Consider the following 18,197-nt stretch of genomic DNA (forward strand, 5'->3'; position numbering starts at 1 on the left):
CTGCCTTTTAACAGCAATCACCCTATGTTTGTGAAAAGAAATATACCCGGAGGCCAGCTTATTAGAGTCTCTTGGATGACAAGCAATGATGAAGCTTTTCAGCAACAGGTAGAATACATTTCTTCTCTTTTTATGCTAAAGGGTACCCTATGGACGGGCACAGACAAGGCTGCAAGGAAATAACTCTTAAAAGCCCTACAAAATTTGGTCCCACTCTCCATACAGGTTTTAAAAGTAATAGAAATTATAACAAGGAAATCTCCAATAATAAACAATTCATTCACACTTCTAGTGTCTCAAACTTCATCAGCAATGTAGTAGGTGATGGAACAGAAAAAAGTATATTTATTGTAGGTGTTGGTGGTCATAAAATTGTTCCACATGTTTATGAATACTATTCAAACTGAACAGATTGTACAGAATAACTAGAAAATTATTTCTGGAAACCAGGATTTTAGGTCAATACTTGGAGATGCCCCTAGATATGTGTACAAAAAAGAGAAGTGTATCAAATATATGTTAGAACATGATAACCCCAAAAAAGAACTTCCTACAACTACTAAACCTTTAGGTTCCTACAAATCTTACGGATGCAACATTGGTTAGAACATGATAACCCCAAGAAAGAACTTGCTATAACTACTAAACCTTTAGGTACCTACAAATCTTATGGATGCAACATCTGTAGGTTTATTAATGGACGACCATTTGTTTCTTTAACTCACCTTTCATGCATTTTAAAAATATCAGGCAGCCACAACTTTACCACAACAGGAGCTGTGTGCATCGCCTTATGTTCTGGCTGTGCAAGTTTTTATGTAGGAATGACAACCAGGACCTTTAGACAGAGAATAAGAGAACATATTTATGCAGTTAAAACTAAAGGCGATCATAATGCTCAGTAAGTTCAGATTTGCCATTTTAGAGCAAGTACCAGAAAGTACAAGAGGCGGTGATTATAAAAATTCCACTGAGAAAAGGGAGGTTGAATGGCAAGTGAAATTGAGGGCTGATGTTCTCCCTGACTTGAATGAAACTATTAATATTGAGTGTTTTCTAAAAGAAAATAAGTTAAGGGGAATTTAAGAGTTAATTTTTAGCTTTTGATTGGTTTATTTTCAGATTGGACAACACCTTGCTCTCAGTAATTGTTTCTACTTTTTATTGGTTGGAATTTTATATATAATTGTGATTTAAGTGAACACTTTTGTATTTTCTGATGAAGTTGTTTTATGAAAGCGGCAATTAAAAGTTTGTTGTTGTGCCTATACAAAAGTTTTTGGTTTGTAATTTGTAAATTATTTATTCAGTTATTAGATGCTTTAATTTGGATGCTTTTCAAATGTGATCCAGGCCTCAAAGGGAAAAGCATAAATATTACTATTTTTTTTTATTGACTGTTTCTCAAGAAATCACCACTACTTTATGGGGTTGGATCCATAAACTCCATCTGATGCTTACAAATAACTCCTCTAACTGTGTATTACTACAGAGCTCATCAATGTTTGTAAAGAATACTGGGCACCACACTTACTTAAAATGCGCCAACTACATTTAATTTTACTGACTGCAACAGGCATCAGTTCCCATTTATCCCCATTTTCTACGTGGGGTCAGAGTGTCAGATCAACAGTGACCATCTTCTAGCACCAATGTTCACACCTATGTCCTTCAACCTCCTATTCAGTTTTCAATCTGAATTTAACCTCCATTGTTTCTACTTCTGAACTATGTTACTAAAATGTTCCTCGAAGGTAGGTCTTGCTAGTACAGGATTGGTAAGAGAGTGCTCAACGCATCTAACAATCTTTGAGGATATTTTGAAAATAAGCAAAACTGCTATGATCGTTTCTGTTGCACTGTACTGCACAAAAAAAAAAAAAAAAAAAAAAAAAAAGATGCACTACATGGAAGCCATGCTACTTTTGGCCTATGTGGCATCCTCTGCATAAGGGACAAGTTTGCCAACACACTCCCGAAGAAAGAATATCCGTTATATATGCAAGAGGCTGTCAAAGTGGTATCACATCTCACCCTTTCCTAATCTGGTTTCTAAGCTTAACAGGTTATGTAGATAACATGCATACATATGTAATTATCACTTGTAACAGTTCTCATCTTCATGGACCAGTGCTTCTTCTAGAAAGTGAGGATAATTATGCTAACATACACTGTTCATGCAGTTTGACTACTGTATTACCTCATTAAAAACGCTGAAAAGTCCCTCATTAAAAATGCTGAAAAGTCCCTCAAGCTAACATAACTGGAACCTGAAAACACATTTTCTGAACCACATAATAATAAAGCAAAGTTTATTAAAGGTATTTTTCAGAGCTTTCAGACTATAAATCATTCTTGAGACTATGAAAATCAATCATTCCATATCGCAATGGACCTATAGGAAAGGGACTTGGATAACTAAGTACCACCAAAATGGGATTAGGCCTTTGCCATTCACATACCTGAAGAATTCACTTACTTCATAAAACGCCCATCGAAATCACCACTACCTTCCCTGTGATTAGATTTTAAATTCTATGCAATGTAGCACCCAAAACATTTCATTCCGTATATTCTCCAAATGACAGACACTGGAGATTGTAAATGTGGCAAATTAATAAACTTTAAAAAGTCTGTATTGGAATCTAAGCACAAAGATAAATGCTAGGAGAGGTACAAGGTACGTGTGAAAAGTGATAAAATAGCCAGTATTCAGTGAGATCTTTCCATTAAGGCAGAATTCACAATGCAAGTAATTAATACAACTCTACATGTTTCTCTATCAGCCCCCCCCCCCCCCCACACAAAAAAAAAAAAAAAAAAAAAAACAGACACACACACACACAGATGGACACAACCAGTTTTATTTACAAGAATTTATGCAAATATGTGCACATTCTGTACTGTATTAGGAGTTTAACTTTTACTTGGGGGGGGGGGGGTAGCTCAGTAGTATGCTATTCAGTTGATTTGCAGCTTTTAATACCTAAAGTGCAGAAGCTTGCGTGTTTTTATGAGATTTCCCACTTTAACGTATGTACTTGATATAAACATGTTGTAACATCACTGCTACATGACATGTCATGTTCTGCAAGACTACTTTTACTGTTGGTGCTAAATTTTATTACTGCTGGAACTTTTCTACGTAGGCATCTGTTGAAAATGTGCTCAACTCAGTCTATCTTTGTTAACAAAACATAAAACAGACAAATTTCAAGCAAGATATTCCCATTTGTATCATTCCACAATTTGCTCAAGCTGCTAAGGAACTAAAAGAAAGCTTGACAACAGGGAAGCAAGTTATTTTGAATCTTATGTTTATTCTATAAAATGCAATACTTGTACTACATGATTATGCCAGAGACATTATGCTTATAGGTTATCACAAAACATTCCCACCATGTCAGACCCCACAAAAAAAAAAAAAAAAAAAAAAAAAAAAAACATAAGTTCTCTTGGTGCTTATTAGTGAGACCTACAGTACGTTGTAGTTCTCTAGTGGACCAACTGTACAAGCACATAAGCAGGCTGAAAGGAATCCAGAATATGGCAACTAAATGATGTACAGATTCCAAAAGAAGCAACATGCACTGCAAAATGCATAAATTAAAAGATTGGGCAGCAAGAGAAGACATTTTTCCTTCTGATAATGGTGGATACAAAACAGCATTTGTTTTGAAATGTGTTACCAAGTCAAAAATGTATTCAGTACAACCAAGGCAGTTTTAGTGGCAGACAGGATAATGTAGGCTGTTGATAAGGGCAGACAGACATGCAGTTTAGATAAGAGGCAGGGAAGTAAGCACCCAGAGAAGCCCAGATGATTCTCATCTCCTATCAGTCACTATTTCCACATTAAGTCATTCTACACAAACACAGTTTTCCCATCAAGGATTTCATATTTATTTGAAACGTTAAAAATAAAGGGGAAGATTCAATGAAGCCATTCCACTTTACCTTTGCAACTGTAATCCCATATTCTTTCAATGTTTCAACACACTTCTCAAGCTGTTCAAGAAAATGCTTTACACTGGAATTTACTACAAACAAAAAGAAAATGCAGAATGTTTTATTCCATCCACAGCAGACATATAACACATCAAGTGTTGCAAGTGTTATTATGCTATGACTAAAAATAACCTATGAAGGTTTGTTGTACAAACACACAAAAGGCTGTTAGTAAACAATTGCACTACTAGTAGCAGAAAACAGTCAAAGTTTTGACCTTTTACAGACAGGGCTACAGGCTGTTCTACTGCTACTGTTTTTTTTTCTTAACATTAGATGGAAGACCAGAATGCAAAGAATAAAAGAAGCTGACTTAGTCTACAGAACAATACAAATATGATGCCAGGGTAATCCAATGGGCTAGGCTTGTAAAGGCTCCAGGGCCATTAGCCTAGTACACACCTATGAACCTATAAATATAGCCTGCAGGACACCAGGAAGCCAAAGAATCAGTTGCTTCCAAAACGAAAGCAAGTGGTTGGCTTTCTCACACAGAAGAATGAAGCCCTGACTATATCTCAAGCGACTCAGGTTCATGTGGCAGCCTAGTTGTGAAAGAGCTAGATGAAAGCAGGATGGAAGGAAGTAGCCAACGTCGGTTTGCTTTGCCTGGACTGAGGCTGGTGGGAAGGTCTGCCATGGTATACCATAAGGCATTCCCAACTATGGTTCAATACCCTATCCTCCCTTATGTAGAAAATGAGCTACAAGCCTTTGTCAAGCAACAATGTTGTAGCCAGAACTAGTGCATGTGTGAAATACATAAACTAAAATGACAGACACTGGGTTACAATTCCAGCTAAAAGAAGGACAGAGCTAACCAAAGAAAACACTGATGGCTGCCTGGATGATAGTCTCCTAAGACAGTCTCTATCCCATGGAGAATGAATAGACAAGTTCAGTCATGGAAGGACCAAGAACCGGCAGGCAATGGGGTAAAACAGATTACAAAGAAAGAAAATTAAAGAAACTGCACAGGAAAGAAAAAATAAATTTACTGTCCAAGGCCTCCCTGGTGGTTTACTTTTTCATTTAACTTCCCTGTCATATCCAGCAGTATTGTAGTCAACATAAACAGGTAGAAGAACTAATGACTGGTTACACAATCAAAAAGGCTGGATGTCAAAGAGCCAAATAAAGCAGGCCCTACAAACTACAACCAGACTAATATTTATATACTGGTAATGAAAAATAGTTAAAATCCTAATATTAAAGAATATTCAAAAACTCAACACAATGACATATGCAATACCTTTGCTTGCAGTACACAACAAATCTCGCCATACCAAAGCTGGCTTGTTCTTCTAGAACAGCTTGATTATAACCTCATACAACTGTCTACCACCTTCTCTTACAATAAGAGTTCTTAGCTCACATTGCAAAATGGTGAAAACAACTCATTTTGTAGGCTTCCCTCCCAAGAGGCTTATCCCTCCTTAATAAATCTAACTGGTTATGTTTGACAGTAAACAATCTGGCTATGAATACTAAGGCTGGTGTCATGAAAGACTGCACTGCCCTTTTTCCATAAGTGCATCCTCATCACTGGTCACTTCTCAATCCCCCATGCCAAATGTATTAGTTGACTCCATGGTGCAGAGGCATGGAGCCCTGACTTTGGGCCAATTGATAGGGGTTAGACTAGTGGCCCTGGCACTAGAGAAGGCAGGCAAGGAGATGGAGGAGTGAAAGGGCACAACCTGCACCCCTTTCCCAAGGGCAGAGTGGAGTGGGGGTTGCATGCACTCTGAGGTGCACAGGGTGATGTGATCTCCCTAGAAGAGACCAGAGAAACTACCACTCATGCTGCTGGAGGCGGACAGACCTGCTCGAAGGAAACACCCCATGTGGAAATTATGGGTGTCCTCCATGGCCATCCTACTGCATACCTGCTCCCTGGCATTTCTTTGAGTAAATGCACAAAACAACAACCAGTGACAAAAAAGTAGAAAAAGCATGAACCACTCCTGATGGCTGCTCGTATCATGACTCTTTTCAGTCAGCTCTCACCCCACAAGAATGAATGAGCTAACTGACAGAGGGTCTGATGGTTGGCAAGCATTGTTGGCAAAAATCTGAAAAGAGGCCCTCATCCCACCCTAAAAATCCTACCTTGGTAGACAAGAATCAAAGGCTGAACTCAAGTAAACAAATTACATTTACAAGGTTGCCCCATCCATTTGCTCATTAATATAGTCAGAAAAGTGGCTTAGGATTATTCTTAATGCTCTATTAGCAATCACTCAATGCTGGAATTATAGGTCATTCTGTTCCTGGAATTTCATTAACATTGACTACAGTTAATACTCTTATTTCACTGGGCAATGACACCAGACTTGCTATCCTGTAGTTCAAAGGTCTGCATCTTCCACCACACTTAATGACGGGAACCACTGACACATACTTTCTAGCCTCCAAGACAGACTACTTTTCTCGAACTCTAAAGTACTTTCTGAAGAGCTACATTAGATGTTTAATGATAGTCCCAAAAGACTTTCAGGATCTTGGGTGAGATTCCACAGAGCATCTGCACCTTTATCCAACCTTATTACCACTGTCACTTTTCTTGCTTCATCAGCTTTCGTCACCTCAGTGGTTCAGCCACCCTTTTTGACCTCATCAACTTCAATACAGTACACTTGCTTCTGTTACATGAAGTTTAAATAACGCTTGTCGAACTCCAGACAACTATATGCAACTCCAGTTTTGGTTCTTTAAGTAAGTACAGTTGTGTAAGTTGAACTTAGCAGAAAGTACAGTTGTGTACACCTACCATAAATGTAGATGTTAGAGTGTCTTCACTGTTGCAGTCATGACTGTAGGGTTCTCCCCTGCCGGCAGGCAGCCCTCAGTCGGCCAGAATCCCAAAGTCTGGGTCCGGCGTCGGCTGTTCAGCCATGCTCCCTGACGTCAGAGCGCCAGGAGTACAAAGCTGACAGCCGACGCCATCTTCTCCAGTTTTTCTTGCCCCAGATGTCAGGAGTCCCAAATGGAAAAAGGTCCCAAAACCTTTGCAAATACACTTCAGAAGAATGGTGAAAAGTAAAAATAAGAGGGGACAGGAGGGAGGGAAACCCAGACTGCAACAGTGAAGACACTCTAACATCTACATTTATGGTAGGTGTACACAACTGTACTATGTTCATCGTGTTTCACTGTTGCAATCATGACTGTAGGGTAGAATCCCAAAGCTGAAAGAAAGGGAGGTGGTCAAAGAAGAAGGGGCGGCTAAAAGGCCCTGCAAGACTGCAGAGGGAAATCCTGCCCTAGACTTAGAGTAGAGAGGTAGACTGTAGTGCTTAGAAAAAGTATGCACTGAACTCCAAGTTGCAGCTTCCAAAATGTCTTTGGTAGGAACTCCCCTGAGGAAGGCCGCAGAAGTGGCAGCAGCTCTGGTGGAATGAGTCCGTATACTCCCTGGGATTTGCTTTCCATGGTGTGAATAACAAAATGTGATTCAATGAGTAATCCATTTAGAAATGGTCTGTTTTGAAATGGCTTTACCTTGGGAACTTGATGCATAAGAAAAACAATTGTTCTGATTTTCTGATGTCCTTGGTTCTGTCCAGGTAAAAACGTAGTTGTCTGTGTACATCCAAGGAATGTAAGATCCTTTCCCCTTTATTTTGAGGAGTGGGGAAAAAAGTTGGCAAGTGGATAGTTTGATTTAAAGCCACTTTGGAAACCACCTTAGGCATGAAGGTAGGATTATTCCTCAAGGATACCCTGTCTTGATGAAAAATAATATAAGGTTCCACAGCCATAAGAGCTTGCAACTCTGAAACTCTCCTGGCAGAGGTTAGGGCTAACAAGATTGCTGTTTTCCAAGACAAAAACTTGATGTCAGAAGAGGCAGCAGGCTCAAAAGGAGGCAAGGTTAGTTTTTCCAGAACACAGTTGAGATCCCAAGCAGGAATGGGAGGAGATCTAGGAGGTCTTAAGTTCTTAGCTCCACTGAGAAACTGTCTCATGAGCTGGTGGGAAAAGATGGGAGGGTCTGTATTATAATGAGCAGAAATAGCAGAGGCATGTATCTTAATGGAAGAGAAAGACAGACCCTTATGTAAGAGATCTGTCAAGTAAAGTAAAATTAAGGTAATGTTAGGAAGAAGAGGATCAGAATCCTGAGCCTGCATCCAGGAACAAAATCTTTTCCATTTTCCTGCATAAGATTTTCTAGTGCTAGGACGTCTGGCTTCTAAAATGACATCCATAACCTGCTTGGTAGAAAAGAAGAAATCAAAGGCCCTGGATTAACCAGGCTGCCAGGCTGAGAGTTCTGACATGAGAGTGTAGAACCTGACCCTGATGTTGGGACAGAAGGTTTGGAGACTGAGGTAAAACCCAAGGGGGCTCCAGACATAGGTTTTTTAGAGTAGGATACCAAAACTGCCGAGGCCAATTTGGAGCCAGCAAGATTATCATCTTGGGCTTGTCTTGTTTTATCTTCAATAAGACCCGTGGAAGAAGAGGAAGAGGCGGAAAGGCATATCCCGAGAGGTTCCTCCAACTGAATGACAGGGCATCCACTTTCCAAGCTTCTCTGTGGAAAGTCCTGGTGCAAAAATTCTGTAGTTGATGATTGAGATGGGATGCAAAGAGGTCTATGTGAGGACATCCCCAGACTGCTGTTATCATCCTGAATATTTTGGTGTCCAGCATCCACTCATGTGGATCCGAAAGGTTTCTGCTCAGACTGTCTGCCAGGAAGTTTTGTTTCCCTGGTAGAAACTGAGCTTGAAGATCCAGATTGCAAGCTAGAGCTGTGTTCCATATATCCATGGCTAGTCTGCAAAGGGGGTAGGAATGAGATCCCCCTTGCTTGTTTATGTCCCACATAACTGTGGTGTTGTCTGTCCGTATTAGTAGTTGTCCTGGTTGTAACAGATTCCTGAAGGCCAATAGAGCTTTCTGAACGGCTAACATTTCCTTCAAATTGATATGCAGGTGCTTCTGATCCTTTGTCCAAAGGCCCTGCAGACAGATGCCCTGAAAATGGGCTCCCCAAGCATAATCCGAGGCGTCCGTGGTTAGAATCTGAGTGGCAGGAGGCAGACGGAAGGGTTTCCCTTTGTTTAGAGCACATGCCCTGGACCACCAAAGAAATTCCTTTTGAAGGCAAGGAAGGACGGAGATCAGTATGTCTAAACTGTGGCAATGCTGAGACCATACACTTTTTAGGTACCACTGTATTTTCCTCATGTGTAGTCTTGCATATGGTACGAGAAGGATGCAGGAGGCCATGTAACCCAAAGCCTGCAGGAATTTCCTTGCAGATAGCAGAGTTAAAGTTGCCAAGGTTTTGAAAGTTGAAGCCAGCTGTAATTGTTTTTCGGATGTCAGAAATGCCATCTGGGATTTGGTGTTTAGAAGAGCACCCAGAAAAGTTATCTGTTGTGATGGTGTCAAATTGGACTTTTTTATGTTTACAGAGAATCCCAGGAACTTGAGGAGGTTCTGTACAAATTCTAGATGCTGGAGTAAGACATCCTTGCTGTCTGCCTGAATTAGACAATCATCCAGACAAGGGTAAATTTGAATTCCCTTGAGTCTGCAGTAAGCTACTACTGGAGCCAGGCATTTGGTGAAGACCCTGGGCGCAGTAGATAATCCAAAGGGCAGCGCAGAGAATTGAAAGTGCCTCGATCCGGCTATGAACCTGAGGTATTTTCTGCAATCCTGCCTGATGGGAATGTGTAAATATGCCTCCTTTAAATCCAAAGTTACCATCCATGCATTTTTGGACAGCATTGGAAGTAGCTGCTGTAGAGTAAGCATCTTGAATTTTGGAATCTCTAGAAAGGTGTTCAAGACCGACAGATCCAGAATGGGTCTCCATGAGTTTTGCTTCCTTGGGACTAGAAAGAGCCTTGAATAAAACCCTTTTCCCATCTCTGAAAGAGGAACCAGTTCTATGGCATTCATAGCCAAAAGAGCTTCCACCTGGTTCAAGGCCTCCGTCCATTGATGTTTTGGAAGGTCTGGCCATCTGCTTGGCCTTGGCAAGGTATGAAAATGGAATTTGTAACCTCTTAAAACCACATCCAAAACCCATTTGTCTTGGGTTAGAGTCCAATTTTGATAAAAGAGAGAGTTTTCCTCCGAGAGGGGCTTCCAGGGAAGAAATTCCTGTAGCCCCACAGAGGGAGTCATTGAGTTTGTTTCCTTTGAGATTGTGACCTGTCCTCTCCTCCCCTAGGGGTGGAAGCAGTCCACTGTCTTGGTCTATAAGCAGCTTGTGATTGAGGCCTCCCTCTGGAACGTCTATATCTACCCCTCTGAGGCCTGTCTGAAGTGGGAAAGGACCAATTTTTTGAAGGCCAATTCCTGCTAAATCTAGGAGGCTGTACTTGTAAGAAATCTTTAACTGTTTGCATTGATTTCGCCTTATCCTCCATCTTTTTAATCACCTCTTCAGCTTTTGATCCAAACAAAACATTAGGCTGAACAGGAGCATCCAATAATTTTGCCTTTACCTGTTCAGGTAAATTTTGTTCCTTTAGCCATGCATGCCTCCTAATGACTGTGCCAGAGGCCACAGCCCTACAAGAAGCCTCCAAGGCATCAAATCCACAGTGTAAACCATGCTTCCCAACCTGTTAAGTGGCATGCAATAAATCATGTAATTCCTTATCCTCTGCACAGGCAGAAATGGAAGTAAGCTTTTGTTTTAAGACAGACAATAGAAATTGCTGGTATTTAAACATATGAAACTGACAGTTTAAAGCCCTAATGGACAAAGTAGCAGAAGTGTACACTTTTTTGCCCCATCTTTCTAAGGATCAAGAATCCTTTTCAGTAGGAGTAGGATTTTTGGCAGAAGCGGCCTTAGCTCCCTTAGGACCCTGGGAAATGGTTTCAGGGTCAGCAGAAGGGTTCTTGTATAAAAACCGATGGGAATCAGGAACCCTGTAATATCTATCAGGTTTCACAGGAGCAGGAGGAAAAGAGTCAGGGGTTAAGTTAGCCTCTGAAAAGGCATCATCCACAATATCCAAAACAGGAGGGATAGCCAGGGGTCTATGTTGGGGAAGAAGAAATTCCCTCAGCCTTTTCTTGGATTCCGAATACTCCTGTCCTTCCCAGTGGAAATGTTCCCTCATTTCATGCAAAGTTTCCCCAAAAGAGAAATCCTCAAGGGGAGAAGCTGAAGGAATGGATTCTTCAGCATCAGAATCCTCATAAGGAGGGAAAGAATATTCCTGATCAGAAGAAGAAACTGAGGAAACAGAAGCCTGATCAGAGGAATCATAAGAAATATCCTGCCTTGGCCTTTTGTCTGGAGGGGGATGAGAACCCCTAATCATAGTAATCAAATCCTCAGCCATCTTGAGTAACTGCTTCTGTGACTTGGGAGCTGGTTCAGAAGAAGCCTGTGTAGAAGTCTTTGATTTTGAAGGAGTCTTTGCCTTTATCTTTGGCTTTGCCTTTATTAGTAGCGGAGTAGGCCTGAAAACCCCTTTGGAAGCCGGTACCTGCACAGCGACTCCGGACCCATCAGAAGGAGCGTTGTCCGAAGGTCCTGCAACAGAAATATTTAAAGGCCTGGTTGGCTCCTCATGAGAGTCCGTTTCAGCCATCAGTTCTGAAATGGCCGACGACAGGGGCTGCAAAAGCGCCTCACTGATGACGGCCGAACCTGAAGCTGGCTCCGCTTGTGCGTTATCATCAGATTTGGACCTCGGAGGACTGTCTTTATCCTTGCGACGTTTATGAACTCCGGTAGCCGGGACCGTATCAGACGACATTTTGTAGTTAAAGCGCCTACCGAAGTAATGAAAAGCAAAATCGTACCTTCGCTTAATTGTACGTTGATTGAATCTAGCACAAAACCGACAACTAGCTACGTCGTGGTCAGGGCCCAAGCAAGGAATACAGTAAGAATGAAAATCCTTATGAGGTATTTGCTTCCCACATGAAATACAATTATTAACTTTTTCGGACATCGGAGTGGAGCAAGAAAAAAGTTTCCCCAACGGGGTACTTAGCTTTGAGTGGAGAAGAAAGTCTTCGGACCAAAGTATATCAGTAAAATTCGTCAGGAGTCCGCCGACCGGCAAATGCGAACTGCTATCACCACACGGCAAGAAAGACTGGAGAAGATGGCGTCGGCTGTCAGCTTTGTACTCCTGGCGCTCTGACGTCAGGGAGCATGGCTGAACAGCCGACGCCGGACCCAGACTTTGGGATTCTGGCCGACCGAGGCTGCCTGCCGGCAGGGGAGAACCCTACAGTCATGACTGCAACAGTGAAACACGATGAACATCAGTAGATGTTCAAATGATCCCTACTGCAGTAGCCTTACCTATATGGTGTTATATCCTCCCAAAGATAGAACAGCTGGCCAGCTTCCAGTGCTTCAGGGCACCTTCCACATGCCCAAACTGTCAAGCAGCTCAAGTTGAGCTGACTAAAAGACAAGTTTGGGCACAAAGTCCTTCAGCTTTCCTGCCCACAGAGAGAGGAAAGCTGATCCCTGAAAGGACAAGGCAAGGAACAACAAAAAAATATAAATGTCCATATCCTGACAAAAAAAACACACCAAAAACAAGGGGGATGGAGAGAGGGAGCACCTACTGCAGAAGTGATCATTCGAACATCTACTGTTACGGCAAGTTCAAATTTACAACTGTACTGTGTTCTTCATATTGATCACTGCTGCAGTAGCCTTAGCTAAATGCGTAGATTACCATAGCTAACTATATTAGGAACGGGGAAGGAGAAGAGTCCAGGGGTCTCTGGAGAACGGTCCTAACAAAGTATGATCTAGACTGAGAAGGAATCCAGCTTATACTGCTTTGTAAAAGTCTGAATCAAAAATCCGTGGACAAAACCCTGAATCTGTCCCTGCATCTTCCGGTTCAGAGTTTGAATCTTTAATCTCGTCAATTACTAGAAACTGCTCTAAAAAGTAACAATAGCCTGAATCAAACCCTGAGCCATTCCCAGTGAAGTGCTCCAATCCAAAGAAAATTGAGGAGGAGTAGATAAATGCTTGGTGTTCTGTTTCTTTCGGATAGGAAAAATGGGGCCAACCAAGTTAATAATGGCAGCCACTGCTTCACCAAGGATGGGCCAGAATTCTGACACAGAGAAACCTTCCCTGTTCCCTCTCCCAGGACTGACAAGAGTGGCTCTCCCTTGCCCACTGAGAGAACCCCAACAGCTGCAGAGGATATGATAACTCCTGGTCCACAATGGTTGTACGTGCTACACCGGATGGATCCAAGGTAAGAGGAGTGGTCTAAGGTACAACAAATGGCCATAGCAGAGTCATCCACCTGCGGCTAAGGCAAAGCGCTAGCCTACTGTGGTGTCAAAGGCTGTTTGCTTAACTTTTTCTTTTTGTGACTGGAAGAAGGAACGACCGTGGGACTGACAATATGTTCCATGGTCAAGCCACAAATGGTGCCTCTATTCTGGGAAAAACAAGCAACAATGTCAGTAAAACTACGAGTCCACTAAAATTACTTTTTTGGCAGAAAAACACAGTAAAAAGCAATTTCAAACACTATGGCAGCCCCACAACAGAAAAAAAGTTTGCCATCCAAAAAAAATATTTATCAGTCTGTTAACACTACTTTTAAACTGACAGAAATGAATGTGCTACTTAAAAGTACTCTACAGTCTCTGCACAATCTGTTTGAACACAACACACCTAGCTTTAAAATAACTTTTCTGTAGAGGAATGTAATAAAACATTAGTAAAAAATAAGAAAACAGAAGTTTTTTTTTTCCCTAAAGGGAACTAATCTGCCCAGGTAAGGAAATTGGAAGCAGACCTTTGACCCTCAAAAGCCTCAGAGGAGCATACTAATCAGTAACAATAAAGCTTGGAAGGGTTTCCCGCCCAAACTTGCCTTTTAGTCAGATAAGCACAAGCTGCTTGACAGTTGGAATACTTGGAAGGTGCCCTGAAGCTTTGGAAGCTGGCTGGCTGTTGTATTCTAGACAGGATATAACCTCATACAGCTAAGGTTACTGCAGCAGTGATCAATGTGAAGAACGTACATCTATACAAAGTACTCCTAATATTAATCACCAAATTCTCCTACTCAAACAGGGTCGCTCCATTTATTCCAAACTATAGCAGTGTGCACAGTTAAACATACTAATCAAAATCATCTGTACAAATAACTATAACCTGAAACCCTCTAAGCATGTTATCAAACTGTTTGGAAATACTCTAACCACCTTTCAACACTGTTACATTTTATTGCCACTCCCCTAACAATTGATATTTAAGCCATTTCCTTCCAGTTCTGGCCAAATCTCTTGGCACAAAATTCTCCATCAGCACTACCCCCCCCAAAAAAATCAATTTGGTTACCCCCCCGGAATCAATTTGGTTACCCTTATCATGCAACTTTCCTTAACCTGGCCCCTGGCACTGTTTGCATCCAATATCTAATCACCTCAAGTTTTATTCATCCCATCACCTACTGCAGTTTCATCCCTCTACCCTAAGTTCTCATATCCACCTGCTTCTCCTACTCCAAATAAACATGGTCATTACGTTTTGCAATCCTTTTTTGCCAACCCCCTCTCATAGTTTTACTGCTCTCATCCATATCACATTAATTTCTGGGCAATCCCATTGCATATACAAAATTACCAGCCCCTTCTACACTGCAGCTCCAGTAGTCACCTGTGTCTATAAATTCCTGATGTTAACTGACTGAAAATTTTATACCATTTGTGGACAAGACTTTTTTTGCACATCTCCAATGGGCTCTATCTTCCCTGACAGTTAATATAGTCCATGCCAAATCCATCTATCTTCCTTATGCCACTTCTCACTTTCTAACATTCAGAGTTTCCTCAACTTATCCTGCTAATCCTCTTTCACAAGTGTGTGTATCTTCATAAGGCTTCCCTTTTCTCTTAATTCAAGCTTCCTTTCTAATCACCTTAAAAAACCTACTCAATGTCTTCTAGCTTTTCCAGCTGCTGACGTACAAGTCTTCTCCTTCACACTTCAACCATGCTCCTTTACAGAAGCACCTCTCCCCATCTCCTTGAACATATTCTCCTTACTACCAATCTTCATAAATACTTCCAACACTATCACCATTTAGTATTTACCCTTCCCCACCTACTTGTGCCACATTTCTTCCTCCCACATTATCACACATTTCCAAAAAAAAAAAAAAAAAAGTTTAGCCCCCTAACTTCTCATATTTCTTGGTCCCTTTCTTTTCTCTACAGTAATCCAATAATGCCCCTCCAATCTTTTGGATTCTCACTGATCCCACCTAAATACCAAACTCTCCCGACCATTTGTTTTTTGTGTCATGTTTACTGCTGCCATATAGGTCATCCCTACCCCATTTCCCAGCCCTTAATCTCTTACCTCATCTTTCCTCTTCTTTTTTATTTTTTCTACACAAATTTATTAGTTTTCTGCAACTCTTGTGGTATCCTATCTCTAGGCTTTATTCAAATTTGAGAGCAAGACAACACTATTGTGCAATTACCCGCGTAATATTCTCCATGCTCTTCAGAGACTCTAGGATTCCACTCCACTTCTATATTTGTGAACCCATACTTACAACGATCCGAACTACTGTTCAGCTACATAACTGTGTTTTACCCAGACTGGAAAAATAACTCACCCATCACCACAAGTAAAATACTCCTTCCCCTCTTAATTTTATTCCATCACCATCAGAAAATATTTCTAGGATGGTGCTGTAACCATTAAAAAGGGCCCAATAATCCTGGAAGAAGATCACTTACACATGAAAACAGCAATATCAAAGACTTTTGCACTGCTAGTTTCTCCCACTACCAACTGTGCCTTCAAAATCCTTTAGCACCTCCATTACAATTAAAAACAAGCTGGGTTACTACAGCCCTGTCATTTTATATTTCATAGAAAGAAATAAGGATTACCATTCATCACTCACTGCTATATGTGCAGATTGGCATATGTACAATGTTTGCCACCGCTAAAAATCATCTCCCACCCAAATCCTGCTCCGACTCCTGCTCCAGAACCATAAATATATCACTCTAACATACTGCGGTGAAGGCCTTCTGAACATAGAAAAAGGCTTGATTTACCCCCTTCCCCACACTCAACACAACCAAATGCCCTCAGATAACTGGTGAAATATCTATTTTAAACAAAACGTACCTTGCCAGGTTGCACCACCTTGAGGCAGCACACATCCAACCTTTTAGCTAGAACAGTGACAAAACAGTCTTGGCATCTGAATTACCTAGGGAAAGTATTTTAATGTATGCAGACTCTTCCAAATCAGACATGTTCCATAACCCCATGATAAAATGAAACAAACCCTTAGTATATATGCATCAAGTCTAAACACACATTTACAAAAATCTTTTAGAAATCCATCTCCTCCCTCAGACTTCCATAGATCTTGCTATCTCAGTCACCTCCCCTTGCACCACTTTATTACTAAGGCCTCTCCTGTCCATCTCATCTAGCACTACATCAGTACAATATACTATACTACATTCACTCTTTCATTATATAAAGGCTACTGTAGACTCACAAATATCTGGCTAAAAACAGTTGCTTAAGCTCTAACTGTTGCAACTTTCATCTCCTTCCTCTTCTTCAGCCTCTAAACTGGCAATACAATACCTATATCATCATTTACCCACCATTTAGCCCCCTTTTTACCAAATCTCCACCATTTGTCAATCTTCTCTGCAACCTTCCAATTTTAAGAACTCCTCCAAGTAAGAAACAAAGTACAAAATCCAAGACCCCACAGCTGGAAAGCAGCAACCTTTAATCAGAGTGCAGTCAGTTCAACACAGCACCCAGTAAAAAAATAGCAGCAGTCAATACGACCCCACACAAGGTTAAAACAGTTAAGCGCTTTCACCTAACACATCAGACTTCATCAGAACAAATCGTAATGTTTAAACTTTTCCTTAAATGTAACCAGCAGTTTACAAGTGTCCAATGAAAAAAACAGCTTCAATCAACCATTACTTCCCCTGTTTAATGAGACAACTAAAAAAATTCAATACATATAAACTGAATATATTGTTACAAAAATTTAAAAAGATCTAAGTTGTTGTCTTTCGGCTTTTCCCGGTTAGGGGTCGCCACAGCGGAACTCCGGTCCGCTAATGATTGGCAGTAGATTTTCACGAACGCTGAGGTGCCAGCTCGACATTCAACCTTCAACAAAAGGCACGCCCATTTACGCATGTCTTTCGAACACCCACCCAACTGCGGGGAGGATATGCAGACTCCACACAGAAGGCACTCCCCGCACTCCAGCCAGGAATTGAATGGGAGAACCAAAAGATCTAAGTATTAAAAATATTTATATCAAAGTCCCTTGTTGATATAACATTTCCACAATAAATGTACTGCATTGAGATGAATTTGTTATTGATTTTTAACTCATCATCCCAAACTTTATAGTCTAAGCACACTACTGATACTAATCTAGTCATTCAAGCACGGAGGTTTTCCTGCTACTAACTTAACTTGCCAGAACAGTTCCCTATATTCAAGTCTGGCCTCCCAGTTACCTCCACGGGCATCAGATATCACATGTTCAATGACCATAAACTTAAACTGCAGTTAGGAAATCCCACAGAATATTTGAAAAGTGCATTAGTTTCTTTTGCTTTTGAAATATTATAAGTGTGCGCATATATCCTCCTTCTGAGGTTTCTCTCAGTCTTTCAAACATAAAAACTGAGACATATTTCACAAGCCACTATATAGACCACCCCAGAAGTGTTGCAAGTGTAGTGTCCCTTACATTTCAACAAGTAATTCCTAGATGTTATGAACACTTCATCTTTATCCATAATATATCTGCACTGGTTGCAGGTTTCACATTTGTATGTACCAAGTTTGCTATTTACTTTACCGTTCTTAGTGCCCCCTCTTTCTAACATTTCTTTCAGGTTTGTATCCCTTCTTCTGATAAATTTCGGTGTGTCTGGTGTAAAACTCCTAGTTTCCTCATGCACTTTCAGAATTCCTCAGTGTATCCTAATAATCCCTTCTATTTCTGTTGAAGTGGTAGAATAAGTATGAACAAAGGCACTGCCATATTCCACTTGTGTTACATTCTATTTGGTCCCAAAATTACAACTTTTCCCAGAAATGGTCTATATTTAACATCTCTATCTGGAGTCACTTCATCTATTAAACTACCCACAAAACTTATTGGGTATTCTCTATGTAT

The 18,197-nt window shown here is 40.8% G+C and overlaps 1 long non-coding RNA gene across 1 annotated transcript in view; it reads right to left on the minus strand.

Annotated features, from left to right (window-relative positions):
- Nucleotides 1-3,949: 3,949 nt before the first annotated feature.
- LOC122804463 overlaps nucleotides 3,950-18,197 on the minus strand; it is a 171,684-nt gene continuing 157,436 nt past the window's right edge. The window contains exon 3 of the long non-coding RNA XR_006365222.1: nucleotides 3,950-4,040. This is a non-coding gene — a long non-coding RNA (uncharacterized LOC122804463). The remainder of the gene's footprint in view (nucleotides 4,041-18,197) is intronic.

The sequence above is a fragment of the Protopterus annectens genome, chromosome 6.part0 (genome assembly GCF_019279795.1).
Source record: "Protopterus annectens isolate FY-2018-M chromosome 6.part0, PAN1.0, whole genome shotgun sequence".
NCBI lineage: Eukaryota > Metazoa > Chordata > Ceratodontiformes > Protopteridae > Protopterus > Protopterus annectens.